The sequence below is a fragment of the Oncorhynchus keta genome, chromosome 15, assembly GCF_023373465.1.
Source record: "Oncorhynchus keta strain PuntledgeMale-10-30-2019 chromosome 15, Oket_V2, whole genome shotgun sequence".
Lineage (NCBI taxonomy): Eukaryota > Metazoa > Chordata > Actinopteri > Salmoniformes > Salmonidae > Oncorhynchus > Oncorhynchus keta.
Genome location: NC_068435.1, coordinates 11,426,075 through 11,447,338, shown reverse-complemented (window position 1 = coordinate 11,447,338; position 21,264 = coordinate 11,426,075). Strand labels below are relative to the sequence as shown.

General features: G+C 40.7%; 1 long non-coding RNA gene across 1 annotated transcript in view; it reads left to right on the top strand.

Moving 5' to 3' along the window:
* Positions 1-5,657: 5,657 nt before the first annotated feature.
* The window catches only part of LOC127907575 (uncharacterized), a 93,173-nt gene continuing 77,566 nt past the window's right edge, over positions 5,658-21,264 (top strand). The window contains exon 1 of the long non-coding RNA XR_008064969.1: positions 5,658-5,786. This is a non-coding gene — a long non-coding RNA (uncharacterized LOC127907575). The remainder of the gene's footprint in view (positions 5,787-21,264) is intronic.

The window sequence follows — 21,264 nt, the reverse complement described above, 5'->3', positions numbered from 1 at the left end:
CTGTCTCTATTATATTATGACAGACCAGCTAGATCTACTGTCTCTATTATATTATGACAGACCAGCTAGATCTACTGTCTCTATTATATTATGACAGACCAGCTAGATCTACTGTCTCTATTATATTATGACAGACCAGCTAGATCTACTGTCTCTATTATATTATGACAGACCAGCTAGATCTACTGTCTCTATTATATTATGACAGACCAGCTAGATCTACTGTCTCTATTATATTATGACAGACCAGCTAGATCTACTGTCTCTATTATATTATGACAGACCAGCTAGATCTACTGTCTCTATTATATTATGACAGACCAGCTAGATCTACTGTCTCCATTGTATTATGACAGACCAGCTAGATCTACTGTCTCTATTATAATATGACAGACCAGCTAGATCTACTGTCTCTATTATATATGACAGACCAGCTAGATCTACTGTCTCTATTATATTATGACAGACCAGCTAGATCTACTGTCTCTATTATATTTTGACAGACCAGCTAGATCTACTGTCTCTATTATATTATGACAGACCAGCTAGATCTACTGTCTCTATTATATTATGACAGACCAGCTAGATCTACTGTCTCTATTATATTATGACAGACCAGCTAGATCTACTGTCTCTATTATATTATGACAGACCAGCTAGATCTACTGTCTCTATTATATTATGACAGACCAGCTAGATCTACTGTCTCTATTATATTATGACAGACCAGCTAGATCTACTGTCTCTATTATATTATGACAGACCAGCTAGATCTACTGTCTCTATTATATTATGACAGACCAGCTAGATCTACTGTCTCTATTATATTATGACAGACCAGCTAGATCTACTGTCTCTATATATGACAGACCAGCTAGATCTACTGTCTCTATTATATTATGACAGACCAGCTAGATCTACTGTCTCTATTATATTATGACAGACCAGCTAGATCTACTGTCTCTATTATATTATGACAGACCAGCTAGATCTACTGTCTCTATTATATTATGACAGACCAGCTAGATCTACTGTCTCTATTATATTATGACAGACCAGCTAGATCTACTGTCTCTATTATATTGTGACAGACCAGCTAGATCTACTGTCTCTATTATATTATGACAGACCAGCTAGATCTACTGTCTCTATTATATTTTGACAGACCAGCTAGATCTACTGTCTCTATTATATTATGACAGACCAGCTATTTCTACTGTCTCTATTATATTATGACAGACCAGCTAGATCTACTGTCTCTATTATATTATGAAGGACCTGCTATATCTACAGTCTCTATTATATTATGACAGACCAGCTAGATCTACTGTCTCTATTATATTTTGACAGACCAGCTAGATCTACTATAATATGACAGACCAGCTAGATCGACTGTCTGTATTACATTATGACAGACCAGCTAGATCTACTGTCTCTATTATAATATGACAGACCAGCTACATCTACAGTCTCTATTATATTTTGACAGACCAGCTAGATCTACTGTCTCTATTATATTATGACAGACCAGCTAGATCTACTGTCTCTATTATATTATGACAGACCAGCTAGATCTACTGTCTCTATTATATTATGACAGACCAGCTAGATCTACTGTCTCTATTATATTATGACAGACCAGCTAGAGCTACTGTATATAGTATATTATGACAGACCAGCTAGATCTACTGTCTCTATTATATTATGACAGACCAGCTAGATCTACTGTCTCTATTATATTATGACAGACCAGCTAGATCTACTACTCTATTATATGACAGACCAGCTAGATCTACTGTCTCTATTATATTATGACAGACCAGCTAGATCTACTGTCTCTATTATATTATGACAGACCAGCTAGATCTACTGTCTCTATTATATTATGACAGACCAGCTAGATCTACTGTCTCTATTATATTATGACAGACCAGCTAGATCTACTGTCTCTATTATATTATGACAGACCAGCTAGATCTACTGTCTCTATTATATTATGACAGACCAGCTAGATCTACTGTCTCTATTATATTATGACAGACCAGCTAGATCTACTGTCTCTATTATATTATGACAGACCAGCTAGATCTACTGTCTCTATTATATTATGACAGACCAGCTAGATCTACTATATATATGACAGACCAGCTAGATCTACTGTCTCTATTATATTATGACAGACCAGCTAGATCTACTGTCTCTATTATATTATGACAGACCAGCTAGATCTACTGTCTCTATTATATTATGACAGACCAGCTAGATCTACTGTCTCTATTATATTATGACAGACCAGCTAGATCTACTGTCTCTATTATATTATGACAGACCAGCTAGATCTACTGTCTCTATTATATTATGACAGACCAGCTAGATCTACTGTCTCTATTATATTATGACAGACCAGCTAGATCTACTGTCTCTATTATATTATGACAGACCAGCTAGATCTACTGTCTCTATTATATTATGACAGACCAGCTAGATCTACTGTCTCTATTATATTATGACAGACCAGCTAGATCTACTGTCTCTATTATATTATGACAGACCAGCTAGATCTACTGTCTCTATTATATTATGACAGACCAGCTAGATCTACTGTCTCTATTATATTATGACAGACCAGCTAGATCTACTGTCTCTATTATATTATGACAGACCAGCTAGATCTACTGTCTCTATTATATTATGACAGACCAGCTAGATCTATTATATTATGACAGACCTCTATTATATTATGACAGACCAGCTAGATCTACTGTCTCTATTATATTATGACAGACCAGCTAGATCTACTCTATTATATTATGACAGACCAGCTAGATCTACTGTCTCTATTATATTATGACAGACCAGCTAGATCTACTGTCTCTATTATATTATGACAGACCAGCTAGATCTACTGTCTCTATTATATTATGACAGACCAGCTAGATCTACTGTCTCTATTATATTATGACAGACCAGCTAGATCTACTGTCTCTATTATATTATGACAGACCAGCTAGATCTACTGTCTCTATTATATTATGACAGACCAGCTAGATCTACTGTCTCTATTATATTATGACAGACCAGCTAGATCTACTATAATATGACAGACCAGCTAGATCTACTGTCTCTATTATATTATGACAGACCAGCTAGATCTACTGTCTCTATTATATTATGACAGACCAGCTAGATCTACTGTCTCTATTATATTATGACAGACCAGCTAGATCTACTGTCTCTATTATATTATGACAGACCAGCTAGATCTACTGTCTCTATTATATTATGACAGACCAGCTAGATCTACTGTCTCTATTATATTATGACAGACCAGCTAGATCTACTGTCTCTATTATATTGTGACAGACCAGCTAGATCTACTGTCTCTATTATATTATGACAGACCAGCTAGATCTACTGTCTCTATTATATTATGACAGACCAGCTAGATCTACTGTCTCTATTATATTATGACAGACCAGCTAGATCTACTGTCTCTATTATATTATACAGACCAGCTAGATCTACTGTCTCTATTATATTATGACAGACCAGCTAGATCTACTGTCTCTATTATATTATGACAGACCAGCTAGATCTACTGTCTCTATTATATTTGACAGACCAGCTAGATCTACTGTCTCTATTATATTATGACAGACCAGCTAGATCTACTGTCTCTATTATATTTTGACAGACCAGCTAGATCTACTGTCTCTATTATATTATGACAGACCAGCTAGATCTACTGTCTCTATTATATTATGACAGACCAGCTAGATCTACTGTCTCTATTATATTATGACAGACCAGCTAGATCTACTGTCTCTATTATATTATGACAGACCAGCTAGATCTACTGTCTCTATTATATTATGACAGACCAGCTAGATCTACTGTCTCTATTATATTATGACAGATCCAGCTAGATCTACTGTCTCTATATATATGACAGACCAGCTAGATCTACTGTCTCTATTATATTATGACAGACCAGCTAGATCTACTGTCTCTATTATATTATGACAGACCAGCTAGATCTACTGTCTCTATTATATTATGACAGACCAGCTAGATCTACTGTCTCTATTATATTATGACAGACCAGCTAGATCTACTGTCTCTATTATATTATGACAGACCAGCTAGATCTACTGTCTCTATTATATATGACAGACCAGCTAGATCTACTGTCTCTATTATATTATGACAGACCAGCTAGATCTACTGTCTCTATTATATTATGACAGACCAGCTAGATCTACTGTCTCTATTATATTATGACAGACCAGCTAGATCTACTGTCTCTATTATATTATGACAGACCAGCTAGATCTACTGTCTCTATTATATTATGACAGACCAGCTAGATCTACTATTATATATGACAGACCAGCTAGATCTACTGTCTCTATTATATTATGACAGACCAGCTAGATCTACTGTCTCTATTATATTATGACAGACCAGCTAGATCTACTGTCTCTATTATATTATGACAGACCAGCTAGATCTCTACTATAATTATGACAGACCAGCTAGATCTACTGTCTCTATTATATTATGACAGACCAGCTAGATCTACTGTCTCTATTATATTATGACAGACCAGCTAGATCTACTGTCTCTATATATTATGACAGACCAGCTAGATCTACTGTCTCTATTATATTATGACAGACCAGCTAGATCTACTGTCTCTATTATATTATGACAGACCAGCTATATCTACAGTCTCTATTATATTATGACAGACCAGCTACATCTACTGTCTCTATTATATTTTGACAGACCAGCAAGATCTACTGTCTCTATTATATTATGACAGACCAGCTAGATCTATTGTCTCTACTATATTATGACAGACCAGCTAGATCTACTGTCTCTATTATATTATGACAGACCAGCTAAATCTACTGTCTCTATTATATTATGACAGACCAGCTAGATCTACTATAATATGACAGACCAGGTAGATCTTCTGTCTCTATTATATTATGACACACCAGCTAGATCTACTGTCTCTATTATAGTGTGACAGACCAGCTAGATCTATTGTCTCTATTATATTATGACAGACAAGCTTGATCTACTGTCTCTATTATAATATGACAGACCAGCAAGATCTACTGTCTCTATTACATTATGACAGACCAGCTACATCTACTGTCTCTATTAAAATATGACAGGCCAGCTAGATCTACTGTCTATTATATTATAACAGACCAGCTAGATCTACTGTCTCTATTATAATTTGACAGACCAGCTAGATCTATTGTCTCTATTATATTATGACAGACCAGCAAGATCTACTGTCTCTATTATATTATGACAGACCAGCTAGATATATTGTCTATTTTATATTATGACAGACCAGCTATATCTACTGCAAATTATGGTGGAAATAAGTATTTGGTTAATAACAAAATTTTATCTCAATACTTTGTTATATACCCTTTGTTGGCAATGAACACTCTGGCGCCGACAGAGATGGCCGCCTCGCTTCGCATTCCTAGGAAACTATGCAGTTTTTTGTTTTTTTACGTGTTATTTCTTACATTAGTACCCCAGGTCATCTTAGGTTTCATTACATACAGTCGAGAAGAACTACTGAATATAAGATCAGCGTCAACTCACCATCAGTACGACCAAGAATATGCAGCGACCCCAAAAAACGACTTCGTAAAAGAGGGAAACGTAGCGGTCTTATGGTCAGACTCCGGACACGGGCACATCGTGCACCACTCGCTAGCATTCTTCTTGCCAATGTCCAGTCTCTTGACAACAAGGTTGATGAATTCCGAGCAAGGGTAGCATTCCAGAGGGACATCAGAGACTGTAACGTTCTGTGCTTCACGGAAACATGGCTCACTGGAGAGACGTTATCCGAAGCGGTGCAGCCAACGGGTTTCTCCACGCATCTCGCCGACAGAAACAAACACCTTTCTGGTAAGAAGAGGGGCGGGGGCGTATGCCTTATGGCTAACGAGACATGGTGTGATGAAAGAAACATACAGGAACTCAAATCCTTCTGTTCACCTGATTTAGAATTCCTCACAATCAAATGTAGACCGCATTATCTACCAAGAGAATTCTCTTCGATTATAATCACAGCCGTATATATCCCCCAAGCAGACACATCGATGGCTCTGAACAAACTTTATTTAACTCTTTGCAAACTGAAACCATTCATCCGGGAGGCTGCATTCATTGTTGCTGGGGATTTTAACAAGGCTAATCTGAAAACAAGACTCCCTAAATTTTATCAGCATATCGATTGCGCAACCAGGGTGAAAAAACCTTGGATCATTGTTACTCTAACTTCCGCGACGCATATAAGGCCCTGCCCCGCCCCCCTTCGAAAAGCTGACCACGACTCCATTTTGCTGATCCCTGCCTACAGACAGAAACTAAAACTAGAGGCTCCCACGCTGAGGTCTGTCCAACGCTGGTCCGACCAAGCTGACTCCACACTCCAAGATTGCTTCCATCACGTGGACTGGGATATGTTTCAGACAAGGCCAGATAACAACATTGACGAATACGCTGATTCGGTGCGAGTTCATTAGAACGTGCGTTGAATATGTCGTTCCATAGCAACGATTAAAACATTCCCTAACCAGAAACCGTGATTGATGGCAGCATTCGCGTGAAACTGAAAGCAAACCACTGCTTTTAATCAGGCAAGGTGTCTGGTAACATGACCGAATACAAACAGTGCAGCTATTCCCTCCGCAAGGCTATCAAACAAGCTAAGCGTCAGTACAGAGACAAAGTAGAATCTCAATTCAACGGCTCAGACACAAGAGGCATGTGGCAGGGTCTACAGTCAATCACGGACTACAGGAAGAAATCCAGCCCAGTCACGGACCAGGATGTCTTGCTCCCAGGCAGACTAAGTAACTTTTTTGCCCGCTTGAGGACAATACAGTGCCACTGACACGGCCTGCAACGAAAACATGCGGTCTCTCCTTCACTGCAGCCGAGGTGAGTAAGACATTTAAACGTGTTAACCCTCGCAGGGCTGCAGGCCCAGACGGCATCCCCAGCCGTGCCCTCAGAGCATGCGCAGACCAGCTGGCCGGTGTGTTTACGGACATATTCAATCAATCCCTATACCAGTCTGCTGTTCCCACATGCTTCAAGAGGGCCACCATTGATCCTGTTCCCAAGAAAGCTAAGGTAACTGATCTAAACGACTACCGCCCCGTAGCACTCACTTCCGTCATCATGAAGTGCTTTCACCTCCACCCTACCTGACACACTAGACCCACTCCAATTTGCTTACTGCCCAAATAGGTCCACAGACGATGCAATCTCAACCACACTGCACACTGCCCTAACCCATCTGGATAAGAGGAATACCTATGTGAGAATGCTGTTCATCGACTACAGCTCGGCATTCAACACCATAGTACCCTCCAAGCTCGTCATCAAGCTCGAGACCCTGGGTCTCGACCCCGCCCTGTGCAACTGGGTACTGGACTTCCTGACGGGCTGCCCCAGGTGGTGAGGGGTAGGTAACAACATCTCCCTCCCTCTGATCCTCAACACTGGGGCCCCACAAGGGTGCGTTCTGAGCCCTCTCCTGTACTCCCTGTTCACCCACGACTGCGTGGCCACGCACGCCTCCAACTCAATCATCAAGTTTATGGGACGACACAACAGTGGTAGGCTTGATTACCAACAACAACGAGACGGCCTACAGGGAGGAGGTGAGGGCGTCAGGAAAATAACCTCACACTCAACGTCAACAAAACTCAGGAGCCGATTGTGGACTTCAGGAAACAGCAGAGGGAACACCCCCCTATCCACATCGATGGAACAGTAGTGGAGAGGGTAGCAAGTTTTAAGTTCCTCGGGCATACACATCACAGACAAACTGAATTGGTCCACTCACACAGACAGCATCGTGAAGAAGGCGCAGCAGCGCCTCTTCAACCTCAGGAGGCTGAAGAAATTCGGCTTGTCACCAAAAGCACTCACAAACTTCTACAGATGCACAATCGAGAGCATCCTGGCGGGCTGTATCACCGCCTGGTACGGCAACTGCTCCGCCCTCAACCGTAAGGCTCTCCAGAGGGTGTTGAGGTCTGCACAACGCATCACCGGGGGCAAACTGCCTGCCCTCCAGGACACCTACACGACCCGATGTTACAGGCAGGCCATAAAGATCATCAAGGACATCAACCACCCGAGCCACTGCCTGTTCACCCCGCTATCATCCAGAAGGCGAGGTCAGTACAGTTGCATCAAAGCTGGGACCGAGAGACTGAAAAACAGCTTCTATCTCAAGGCCATCAGACTGTTAAACAGCCACCACTAACATTGAGTGGCCGCTGCCAACACACTGACACTGACTCAACTCCAGCCACTTTAATAATGGGAATTGATGGGAATGATGTAAATATATCACTAGCCACTATAAACAATGCTACCTTATATAATGTTACTTACCCTACATTATTCATCTCATAAGCATACGTATATACTGTACTCACTAGCCACTTTAACTATGCCACTTTATTTACATACTCATCTTATATGTATATACTGTACTCGATACCATCGACTGTATCTTGCCTATGCTGCTTTGTACCATCACTCATTCATATATCCTTATGTACATGTTCTTTATCCCCTTACACTGTGTATAAGACAGTAGTTTAGGAATTGTTAGTTAGATTACGTGTTGGTTATTACTGCATTGTCGGAACTAGAAGCACAAGCATTTCGCTACACTCGCATTAACATCTGCTAACCATGTGTATGTGACAAATTAAATTTTATTTTATTTTATTTTATTTGACAGAGGTCAAACGTTTTCTGTAAGTCTTCACAAGGTTTTCTCACACTGTTGCTGGTATTTTGACCCATTCCTCCATGCAGATCTCCTCTAGAGCAGTGATGTTTTGGGGCTGTTGCTGGGCAACACGGACTTTCAACTCCCTCCAAAGATTTTCTATGAGGTTGAGATCTGGAGACTGGCAAGGCCACTCCAGGACCTTGAAATGCTTCTTACGAAGCCACTCATACGTTGCCCGGGCGGTTTGTTTGGGATCATTGTCATGCTGAAAGACCCAGCCACGTTGCTGATGGAAGGAGGTTTTCACTCAAAATCTCACGATACATGGCCCCATTCATTCTTTCCTTTACACGGATCAGTCGTCCTGGTCCATTTGCAGAAAAACAGCCCCAAAGCATGATGTTTCCACCCCATGCTTCACAGTAGGTATGGCGTGCTTTGGATGCAACTCAGCATTCTTTGTCCTCCAAACACGACGAGTTGAGTTTTTTTTACCAAAAGGTTATATTTTGGTTTCATCTTACCATATGACATTCTCCCAATCTTCTTCTGGATCATCCAAATGGTCTCTGAAAACTTCAGACGGGCCTGGACATGTACTGGCTTAAGCAGGGGAACACGTCTGGCACTGAAGGATTTGAGTTCCTGGCGGGCGTAGTGTGTTACTGATGGTAGGCTTTGTTACTTTGGTCCCGGCTCTCTGCAGGTCATTCTCATTCACTAGGTCCCCGTGTGATTCTGGGATTTTTGCTCACCGTTCTTGTGATCATTTTGACCCCACGGGGTGAGATTTTGCATGGAGCCCTAGATCGAGGGAGATTATCAGTGGTCTTGTATGTCTTCCATTTCCTAATAATTGCTCCCACAGTTGATTTCTTCAAACCAAGCTGCTTACCTATTGCAGATTCAGTCTTCCCAGCCTGGTGCAGGTCTACAATTTTGTTTCTGGTGTCCTTTGACAGCTCTTTGGTCTTGGCCAATGTGAAGTTTGGAGTGTGACTGTTTGAGGTTGTGGACAGGTGTCTTATATACTGTGGTGCTCTTAATACAGGTAACGAGTGGAGGACAGAGGAGCCTCTTAAAGAAGAAGTTACAGGTCTGTGAGAGCCAGAAATCTTGCTTGTTTGTAGGTGACCAAATACTTAATTTGCAAATAAATAAATTTAAAATCCTACAATGTGATTTTCTGGATTTTCTCCCCCTCATTTTGTCTGTCATAGTTGAAGTGTACCTATGATGGAAATTACAGGCCTCTCATCTTTTTAAGTGGGAGAACTTGCACGATTAGTGGCTGACTAAATACTTTTTAGCCCCACTGTAGCTGGTCTGTCAAATTATAAAGGAGAGATCTAGCTGGTGTGTCATAATATAATAGAGACAGTTGATCAAGCTGGTCTGTCATATTATGATAGAGACAGTAGATTTAGCTGGTCTGTCATAATATAATAGAGGCAGTAGATATAGCTGGACCTTCATAACATAGAGATAGTAGATCTAGCTGGTCTGTCATAATATAATAGAGACAGTAGATCTAGCTGGTCTGTCATAATATATTAGAGACAGTAAATCTAGCTGGTCTGTCATAATTTAATAGAGACAGTAGATCTAGCTGGTCTGTAATATTATAATAGAGACAGTAGATCTTCCTGGTCTGTCATAATATAATAAAGACAGTCGATCTAGCTGGTCTGTCATAATATAATAAGAGACAGTAGATCTAGCTGGTCTGTCATAATAAAATAGAGACAGTAGTTCTAGCTGGTCCTTCATAAAAAATAGAGACAGTAGATCTAGGTGGTCTGTCGTAATATAATAAAGACAGTAGATATAGCTGGTCGGTCATAATATAATAGAGACAGTAGATCTAGCTGGTGTGTCATAATATAATAGAGACAGTAAATCTAGCTGGTCTGTCATAATATAATAGAGACAGTAGATCTAGCTGGTCTGTCATATTATAATAGAGACAGTAGATCTAGATTGTCCTTCATAATATAATAGAAACATTAGATCTAGCTGGTCTGTCATATTATAATAGAGACAGTAGATCTAGCTGATCTGTCATATCATAATAGAGACAATAGATCAAGCTGGTCTGTCATATTATAATAGAGACAGTAGATCTAGATGGTCCTTCATAATATAATAGAAACATTAGATCTAGCTGGTCTGTCATAATATAATAGAGACAGTAGATCTAGCTGGTCTGTCATAATATAATAGAGACAGTAGATCTAGCTGGTCTGTCAAATTATAAAGGAGACAGTAGATCTAGCTGGTGTGTCATAATATAATAGAGACAGTAAATCTAGCTGGTCTGTCATAATATAATAGAGACAGTAGATCTAGCTGGTCTGTCATATTATAATAGAGACAGTAGATCTAGATGGTCCTTCATAATATAATAGAAACATTAGATCTAGCTGATCTTTCATAATATAATAGAGACAGTAGATCTAGCTGGTCTGTCATAATATAATAGAGACAATAGATCTAGCTGGTGTGTCATAATATAATAGAGACAGTAGATCTAGATGGTCCTTCATAATATAATAGAAACATTAGATCGAGCTGGTCTGTCATAATATAATAGAGAGAGTAGATCTAGCTGGTCTGTCAAATTATAAAGGAGACAGTAGATCTCGCTGGCCTGTCATAATATAATTGAGAGAGTAGATCTAGCTGGTCTGTCAAATTATAATAGAGACAGTAGATGTAGCTGGACTGTCATATTATAGTAGATCTAGCTGGTCTGTCATAATATAAAAGATACAGTAAATCTAGCTGGCCTGTCATAATATAATTGAGAGAGTAGATCTAGCTGGTCTGTCGAATTATAATAGAGACAGTAGATCTAGCTGGTCTGTCAAATTATAAAGGAGACAGTAGATCTCGCTGGTGTGTCATAATATAATAGAGACAGTAGATGTAGCTGATCTCCCATAATATAATTGAGAGAGTAGATCTAGCTGGTCTGTCATAATATAATACAGACAGTAGATCTAGATGATCTGCCATAACATAATATAGACAGTACATCTAGCTGGTCTGTCATAATATAATAGAGACAGTAGATCTTGCTGGTCTGTCATAATACAATAGAGACAGTAGATTTAACAGGTCTGTGATATTATATAGAGACAGTAGATCTAGCTTGTCTGTCAAAACACAATAGAGACAGTAGATCTAGCTGCTCTGTCATAACATAATAGAAACAGAAGATGTAGCTGCTCTGTCATGATATAGTAGAGACAGTAGATCTAGCTTGTCTGTCATAATATTCTAGAGACAGTAGATCTAGCTGGTCTGTGATAATAGAAAACGTGCAATAGATCTAGCTGGTCTGGCATAATATAATAGAGATAATAGATGTAGCCTTTATGTCATAATATAGTAGAGACAGTAAATCTATTAGGTCTGTCATAATATAATAGAGAATAGATCTTGCTGGTCTGTCATAACATAATAGAGACTGTAGATCTAGATGGTCTGTCATAATGTAATAGAGAAAGGAGATCTCGCTGGTCAATCATAATATAATAGAGACAGTAGATCTAGCTGGTCTGTCATAATATAATAGAGACAGTACTTCTAGCTGGTCGTTCATAATATAATCGAGACAGTAAATCTAGCTGATTTGTCATAATATAATAAAGACAGTCGATCTAGCTGGTCTGTCATAATATAATAGAGACAGTTGATCTAGCTGGTCCTTCATAAAAAATAGAGACAGTAGATCTCGCTGGTCAATCATAATATAATAGAGACAGTAGATCTAGCTGGTCTGTCATAATATAATAGAGACAGTAGATCTAGCTGGTCTGTCATAATATAATAGAGACAGTAGTTCTAGCTGGTCGTTCATAATATAATTGAGACAGTAAATCTAGCTGATTTGTCATAATATAATAAAGACAGTCGATCTAGCTGGGCTGTCTTAATATAATAGAGACAGTAGATCTCGCTGGTGTGTCATAATATAATAAAGACAGTCGATCTAGCTGGTCTGTCATAATATAATAGAGACAGTAGATCTAGCTGGTCTGTCATAAGATAATAGAGACAGTAGTTCTAGCTGGTCCTTCATAAAAAATAGAGACAGTAGATCTAGCTGGTCTGTCATAATATAATAAAGACAGTAGATATAGCTGGTCGGTCATAATATAATATAGACAGTAGTTCTAACATCAACCATGTCCACTGTGCTGATTGGCGGAGGATCTGAAGACGGAGTGTGTATCTACCTATTTGTCATGACTCACCCGTCACATTGTCCAATGGAGCGCTCCTGTTCTAGCAGACAGTATTGATGATGGCTGTCAGGACAACTGATCAGACTTGACTGTGCACTTCTTTCAATCATTAGCTGCGTGGCACAGATTCTTTTAAACACAATCAAGCTGTGAGGAATATTGAGGCGCTCTGACAGCCCTCGTCATCGATCTATCCCACTTCAGTACGCCTGTCTGCCAATGATGGGCAACTTAGGGGTAACAGTAACACTATCAGATAGTATAGAGAGCAGATGAGAAAGAGGGAAAGAAAATGTGTGTGTGTCAAGTCAAATCAAATTTTATTGGTCACATACATGTTATTATTGCACGTGTAGTGAAATGCTTGTGTTCCTAGCTCCAACAGTGCCGTAATATCTAACAATTTCACAACAATTACACACAAATCTAAAAAAGTAAAAGAATGGAATTAAGAAATATATAAATAAATATTGGGACGAGCATGTTTTAGTGCCTGTGTGACCAATAATTTAGCTTGTTATTCACTTGGCAACTCCAATCAAGAATTGTGGTGCAGATTCTAGCTGACTTGCATTGGTCGTTCCTCCCTAAGTCATGGCCTTGGAGGCTGGAGAAGACCTAGCGTTAGCCCGGGGTGCTTGAGTCAGCATTGGGGCTGCATTTGTGCTGACTTTACCTCTGCAAGTCCTCAGCACCCCATGAGACCTTATAGGAATATAATTAGCTCAAACAGGGCTGGCTAGGTTTGGTAATGAGGCTAAACACAGGAAGTAAAAGGCTTCAGCTCAGAGAGATAACACAGTGTTTAAAAAAAAAATGCAGGATACTTGGGTTTAAAACCCTGGTCGGTCACATTAACCAATTGAAATTAGCCTTTGTATAAATTCATCAAAAGGCTATATTAACTTCAACTTGAGCTGAACAGTGTCTGTCTGAATGTTTCTGCAGTTTGAGATGCAGTGCTGTACATTTACATTCAGTACACGAATAGAGGAAGGCAAGAAATCTGTTCATCAAAGTTTAATACAAGATAAAATCCCATAGCCTCAACAAGAGAATGTGAACAAAGTTTCTTGGTTCACTTGACAAGATGCTGTTTCAATCTCAAACGTTTACATTTTTGGGGCGAAGGATCCCAACAGATACAGAACAAGAATGTCAATGTGGACCGAGATTAGAGTTTTCTCGGTGATTCACAGTAGCTGTCTGTCTCAGCCTGTCAACAACACAGCTACAGTCTGACAGCAGACTGCTAAACTATCTGTCTCCCAAAGCTCCATCTAAAGTAACATAAGTGGGCCTCCTGAGTGGCACAGCGGTCTAAGGCATCTCAGTGTTGCGGCATCGCTACAGCCTGGGGTTCGATCCCACAACCGGCTGAGGCCGGGAGTCTCATAGGGCGGCGCACAATTGGCCCAGCGTCATCCGGGTTAGGGGAGGGTTTGGCCGGGGGTGCTTTACTTGGCTCATCACACTCTACTGACTCCTTGTGGCGGACCGTTTGCCTGCAGGCTGACATCTGTCGACAGTTGAACATTGTTTCCTCCGACACATTGGTGCAGCTGGCTTCTGGATTAACTCCCATTGGGGAGTTACAGTGATGGGACAAGATCGTAATCATGAAAAAGGGGTAAGATTACAACAACAAAAATTATAATCATAACAGAAGTGTTCACACGGGACAGGTGAGATCTGCTCTGAAGACTACCATTAATTTGTGTTGACTCATGTTCCATTTGTTCATGTGTATTTAGCTACTCACAAAAAAAAAATAAATTGCAGAGCAATCCGAGTTGTAAACTGTGAAACAAACTTTCTGTACAAACTGTAAATACACCGATGGAGGGAGGCAAACTGATCCCTACTGTTGTTTTGTTTGTTTCAGTGTTTTTATAGTCTGTTCAGAAGCATATTACCCAGCACAAAGGCTCAGCATCAGATGTCATGATCGACTACCAGATGCTTGCCAGATGTCCTGCTAACAACATTCTTGACGTTGACCAACTGTCAGAAGAAGTCACTTTCTTTTTTAACAGGTATGGCCTAGACGGTCATGCAACTGTGGCCCCTGCCCCTAGCATTTTGTTTGGGAGACGTGCCCCCCCCTACCACCACTACTGCGTACACACACAATCTTCTCTCTCTGTCTCTCTCGGTCTGTGTGTCTGTGTGTGTGTGTGTGTGTGTGTGTGTGTGTGTGTGTGTGTGTGTGTGTGTGTGTGTGTGTGTGTGTGTGTGTGTGTGTGTGTGTGTGTGTGTGTGTGTGTGTGTGTGTGTGTGTGTGTGTGTGTGTGTGTGTAATTTGCATATAGCCTGCAACGTGGCAGCAAAAATACATTTCCATTCAACAATGGGTAAGAAAATGATACTCAATGTTATACTGTATAGCAGTTCTGAACTTAGCGTGGGTTTGAGGTCTGATAAAACACCACAGTGTGTGACAGGTCTCGAGAGAATGGTGACAGAACATGAATCAGCCTGCCCTGAATGGAGGAGCACTCTGAAACTATCAACATCTCAACTTCCATTGAGCCAGCTGCCAAGAAGATGATTATTTTCAAGATTCGATTTAAGATGGAGCTCCAGCTCGCTGCTTTTTGAAATCTATAAAAGATGAACTCAGTTCTTTTCATCTGTGACATGTGGGAGAGGAGAAGTGAGAGACAAGAGGGAAAGAAGAGGTGAAGAAAATAATAATAGATTCTGGTTGTGAAATTCCGATACTAACCTGTACAGAATGACATGTAAGATAACTTTAAAGTACCTGGGTTCAAATATGATGTGATTTAAAGAAAATACTTTATCAGCGTTTGTTGGGCTTGCCTGGCTTAATGGAATCCAATGGAATAGTTCCCAAAAACTGCAAACCCATCTGCCACTCCAGGCATGCTCAATCAAATGCTCAAAATATTAAAAACAAAAATCAAATACTATTTGAAACCATGGTTTGCTGTATGCACACCCAAACTCTTTGAAAGAGTATGCTAATGGTTGTATGGTATTTTAGATGCAGATACAAAGTGCAGACAAGTGGATGCAGGATAACTTTGTCACCTTTTATACAGAACTCAAGAGTCTTTCTCTGTTCTGGTCACATGACACACTGGGACTTTATAGGCTTGTTGTGAAGGGAATTACTGAATGTAGCAGGTTTTTCAAAGCTACTGGTTTTTGTCATTATATTCCTTCCACCTCTTTCTGATCATATATATTTGAATTTATTCTATACATTGTGTCTGTTAGTGTTTTAGTACATTTGCAACATTTTAATGTTAAAATTAATATAGTTGTACTTACTACTTTAACACAGTGAAGAATAACATTAAAAACATTCTCTCTTTACAAAGTGTGTACTTTGTTAAATTCCCTCGTATCTAGGCCAAAGCAAAGAAAATTCATTTTCCAACTTCTACAGAACTTAAATTAATCAAGAGCTTAAGTACTCTTCAGGGTTGAGCAGAGCTCTGTGCATCTCTACTAATGTGTCCTGGGGCACAATGGGTTTCATACAGAACTTTAAACACTCTTTCCCCGTTAAACTTATGCATAATGGTGAAAGAATCGCAGTTAAGTAATAACTTTCCCTTCCCTGAGGAAAATGTCCCACAACATAAATATGCATGCATGATTGTACAGGAAGATCTTGTTTTGTACACATTTAAAAAGGTATGGATGGCAAAACCATAGAAATAAAATGGAGATATCCGTTCTATAAATACTATTTCTAGGGGCAAAATAAGGCCAGTTGGCCAAATGATCTCTTAAGGCAAGGCCTTTGCATACTAATTTACCAAGCCAATAGTTTGACACTAGGAAATCCACACCTCTGTCCTTCCCTCTTGTAATAAACTAGTGTAATTTAAGAGTCCCTAAGGCATGACAGCTAATTCCACTTCGCTCGGGCTACTGTATTGATTCACAGACTGTCTACTCCTACCTGATTTACATTGAAAACAACAATCTCTCAGAGGTTGGAATGAATACGTTTTCCAAATAAAAAACCAAGAGGACACTGCTCAACAATAGAGGAAGGAACATTGAGATATTTTTTATTTTGTGTAAGTGTTATTTCAGAATGTTGGCAACTCAAATTGTTTACTTGGTTCAGTATTATTTTGATTGCTGCAACGTCAACATGCTCCTGACACACTGGCACTCTAATCACAGCACAAACACAAGGTCAAATTTGTATCTCTCAGGAGACATCCTCATGAACGCCTAGGCTTTATCTCAGAGGGCTAACACAGAGGGCTAACACAGGAGACTCTATAAGGGCAAAATGGGTGAGACCCAAATGCAGACACAGGCGGTTGAGCTCCGATATTTATTATAACAAAAAGGGTAGGCAAAAGGTAGGTCGGGGACAGGCGAGAGTTCATAAACCAGGTCAGAGTCCAAACAGTACAAGGGGATAGGCAGGCTCGAGGTCAGAATGAGCAGAGTGGTCAGGCAGGCAGGTTTGGCATCAGGACAGGCAGAGTGGTCAGGCAGGCGGGTTTGGCATCAGGACAGGCAGAGTGGTCAGGCAGGCGGGTTTGGCATCAGGACAGGCAGAGTTGTCAGGCAGGCGGGTTTGGCATCAGGACAGGCAGAGTTGTCAGGCAGGCGGGTTTGGCATCAGGACAGGCAAAGTGGTTAGGCAGGCGGGTTTGGCATCAGGACAGGCGGAGTTGTCAGGCAGGCGGGTTTGGCATCAGGACAGGCAGAGTGGTCAGGCAGGCGGGTTTGGCATCAGGACAGGCAGAGTGGTCAGGCAGGCGGGTTTGGCATCAGGACAGGCAGAGTGGTCAGGCAGGCGGGTTTGGCATCAGGACAGGCAGAGTGGTCAGGCAGGCGGGTTTGGCATCAGGACAGGCAGAGTGGTCCGGCAGGCGGTTTTGGCATCAGGACAGGCAGAGTGGTCAGGCAGGCGGGTTTGGCATCAGGACAGGCAGAGTGGTCCGGCAGGCGGTTTTGGCATCAGGACAGGCAGAGTGGTCAGGCAGGCGGGTTTGGCATCAGGACAGGCAAGGGCCAAAACCAGCAGGTCTAAGAAAAACAGAGACTGGGAAAAATAGGAGTTAGGAAAAATGCTGGTAAAGTCCGCAAAACAAGACGAACTGGCACAGAGAGACAGGAAACACAGGGATAAATACACCGGGGATAATAAGCAACACCTGGAGGGGGTGGAGACAAGCACAAGGACAGGTGAAACGGATCAGGGAGTGACGCCACCTGGCGTCCTACCTGGGCGCATACCTGGTTGACCGGGGTGTCGGCGGTGGAAGTAAGTGCTGGATCCGTGACAGACCCAGGTTTCGAAACAGGTTAATGTGAGAGCAGACTAAAAGCTCTGACCAGATGGGCAACCAGATCGACAGAATAATGAAACAGATGGATGCACACTCTACCAGTCAGGAGGAGTCCAGACACCTATCTGAACTCTCGCTGAATCAACCATTCTCCTCACATAGGCTGATTCAGACTTGAGATAAGTAGATTTAAAATGGACTTAAGTCAAATCTTTTAAATTTTCGACTTTAGTTCATGTTAAGTCAACTTATCTCAAGTCTGAATCTGACCCATACTGACTGAACAAGGATAATAGAGTAGTGCCCAAGTGTCCTATTATATAATGCATAGAATGTAAGGCTCTTGGTATTGTATCAATAAAAATCAAAGACATTTTGGCAACACTTTATTTTAATGTCCTGTTTCCACTGGTTATTGCCTGGAATTTACTAGAAAATGACTTTATATGGCAACAGTGGATCCTTTGAATCTAAATTACAATGATTTTGTCTGGTTCTGTGGACAACACAGCACACAGGGGCTGGTGAAAGGAGGAAAAGAGGGAATTATTTCCCATGTATCAATCAGTAGTAAATAATAAGAATAATTATAATACTTTCTTTTAAAGAAACCGTCAGACATTGTGGCTCCTATAAGACTAGATTTGCCTCCTCTTTCTTAGATACATGGCCATTGATGTGGTGTCAGAGTATGAGCCCCGCTTGGCAGACATGCTACTATTCATTTATCAGTTTATTTCTCAGGAGCCCTGCCAGGCAGTACCATAGAATGACCATGTGCACTGAACAGAGAGCGACTATCAATGATAGAGCCCATTTCTATCACGCTCCCTTCATAATGACAGTGTTGGCTGCTGTCTCTGGTGCTGAAATCAGCCTCCATCTCTTGGTTTGTTATAAAGTCGAGGAATTGGGCAAGAGGAATGTAACCACTCTCTAATTCATAGATGGAGCTATGGAGACAAGGACAGTCCGAGGTCAATGTGATAGTTTTAACCATATTTAGAAGTTATCCACTGTTTGTTTAGCCTCCAAAGACATTGGTTCCAAACAATGGATTTGGCTAACACAAACCACACTATTTGGATCTTATACGAATACATTTGGCTTGAGTCTAGTTCAGCTCCAAATTCAGGAATATATCATTGCAATGAACAACACAATAAAAGTTGAGAACTACAGGCTACCAATGCAGTGGATTAATAAAAAAAACGGTCCGATGCTTATCACATGACCAGCTAGCGGCAGAGTGTACGAGAGCGCGCGCCAGGGAGGCAGAGTTATCCGGTACTCAAACCTACACAACGTCATCCTCCCTCCGCTTTACGCCTAATTTCTTTTTTAATTGAAACATTTTTCTCCCACTCGGTGAGTACCTTCTTCATGGCATTTTCCTAAGCATATTTTTGTCCTCTTTTCCTTCTTGTCTTGGTGTTCAGACATGAGAAATTTTGGTTTTACTGGTGTGTTCTAATTTTCTGAATGCAATGATTGGAATGTTGGATGCACAGAATTCAGCCTCTGGAATATACGTTCTTTGCGGAGCTCTTGATATTTTCATCCTTGAAGCAGTTGTACTCCGACACTCTTATCCCCCGTTCTTTCTTTCTTTCCTTTTCTCTTGTCTTATTTTGGTGTGGTTTTATTTGCTTCTTCTTGTCTTTGATCTTGCTGTGGTCTTCAGGTCTTTGAGATGGGATTTTGCTTTTCAACTAGGTGAGAATTTAACTTTGCTTGGAGTTTTTTTTCATTCGTGTACTTCGTGTTATTTTTGTTTACAATTCCTGTCACTTTTTTTTCACCTGTTTACGACAGGCTATAACAGGATGCTGGACAGATATTGAATGAATCCAACTAATATTTCTACTCATTTAGTGTTCCAGCTCATTTCTACTGAGTGGAAGCAGACTTTCACACTGTTTATGTTGTTATTCACTGTTTGGAATTCCCGAAAGAAGTCACTCACTGCACTGGTATTTTGTGGAATCCAATCATGATATCTCAGGAGTTAAAGCAGAGGCTCAGTTAAAATCGTGTCTGTGTGTGTTTGAGTGTGAGTGCTTTCTGCAGTCATTCAATATGCAAATGTATGCTGAAGGTCTCTGCAGGTCCCTAATGATACATTTGATTAATGATATGACCTTGACATACAGACTGGAAGCTTTAACACACAACCTATCTGCAGGCTGATAGCTGATACAGCCTAACTATGGACAATAACCACTCAAAAACATCATTTATATCTGTCTATCTGTATTGATACTTACAAGTTAAAAATATTTACAGGTGTCAAACCATGACTCATTGAAGCATGACCCAAAGGATCTCTTTACAAATTCCTCATCTAATTTACAGAGGCCTTTAGCTCAGTGGGCTAACGGGGTTTATAGGCTTATGGGCAACCTGGGATGAATACCCACTCAGTTCCAAAATAAATAAACAAGGGCCTAATCTACTCAGACTCCTCCATACTGACAACATTGGACGATGTCCGTGGTCCAGAAACCAGCCGCCATCTCTGGGTTTAATTGGTGGGTGAATTGTTCAATTGGTATTTATTATGGATCCCCATTAGCTGCTGCCAAGGCAGCTAATAGCTACTCTTCCTGGGGTTTATTATGGCTCCCCATTAGCTGCTGCCAAGGCAGCTAATAGCTACTCTTCCTGGGGTTTATTATGGCTCCCCATTAGCTGCTGCCAAGGCAGCTAATAGCTACTCTTCCTGGGGTTTATTATGGCTCCCCATTAGCTGCTGCCAAGGCAGCTAATAGCTACTCTTCCTGGGGTTTATTATGGCTCCCCATTAGCTGCTGCCAACGCAGCTAATAGCTACTCTTCCTGGGGTTTATTATGGCTCCCCATTAGCTGCTGCCAACGCAGCTAATAGCTAATCATCCTGGGGTTTATTATGGCTCCC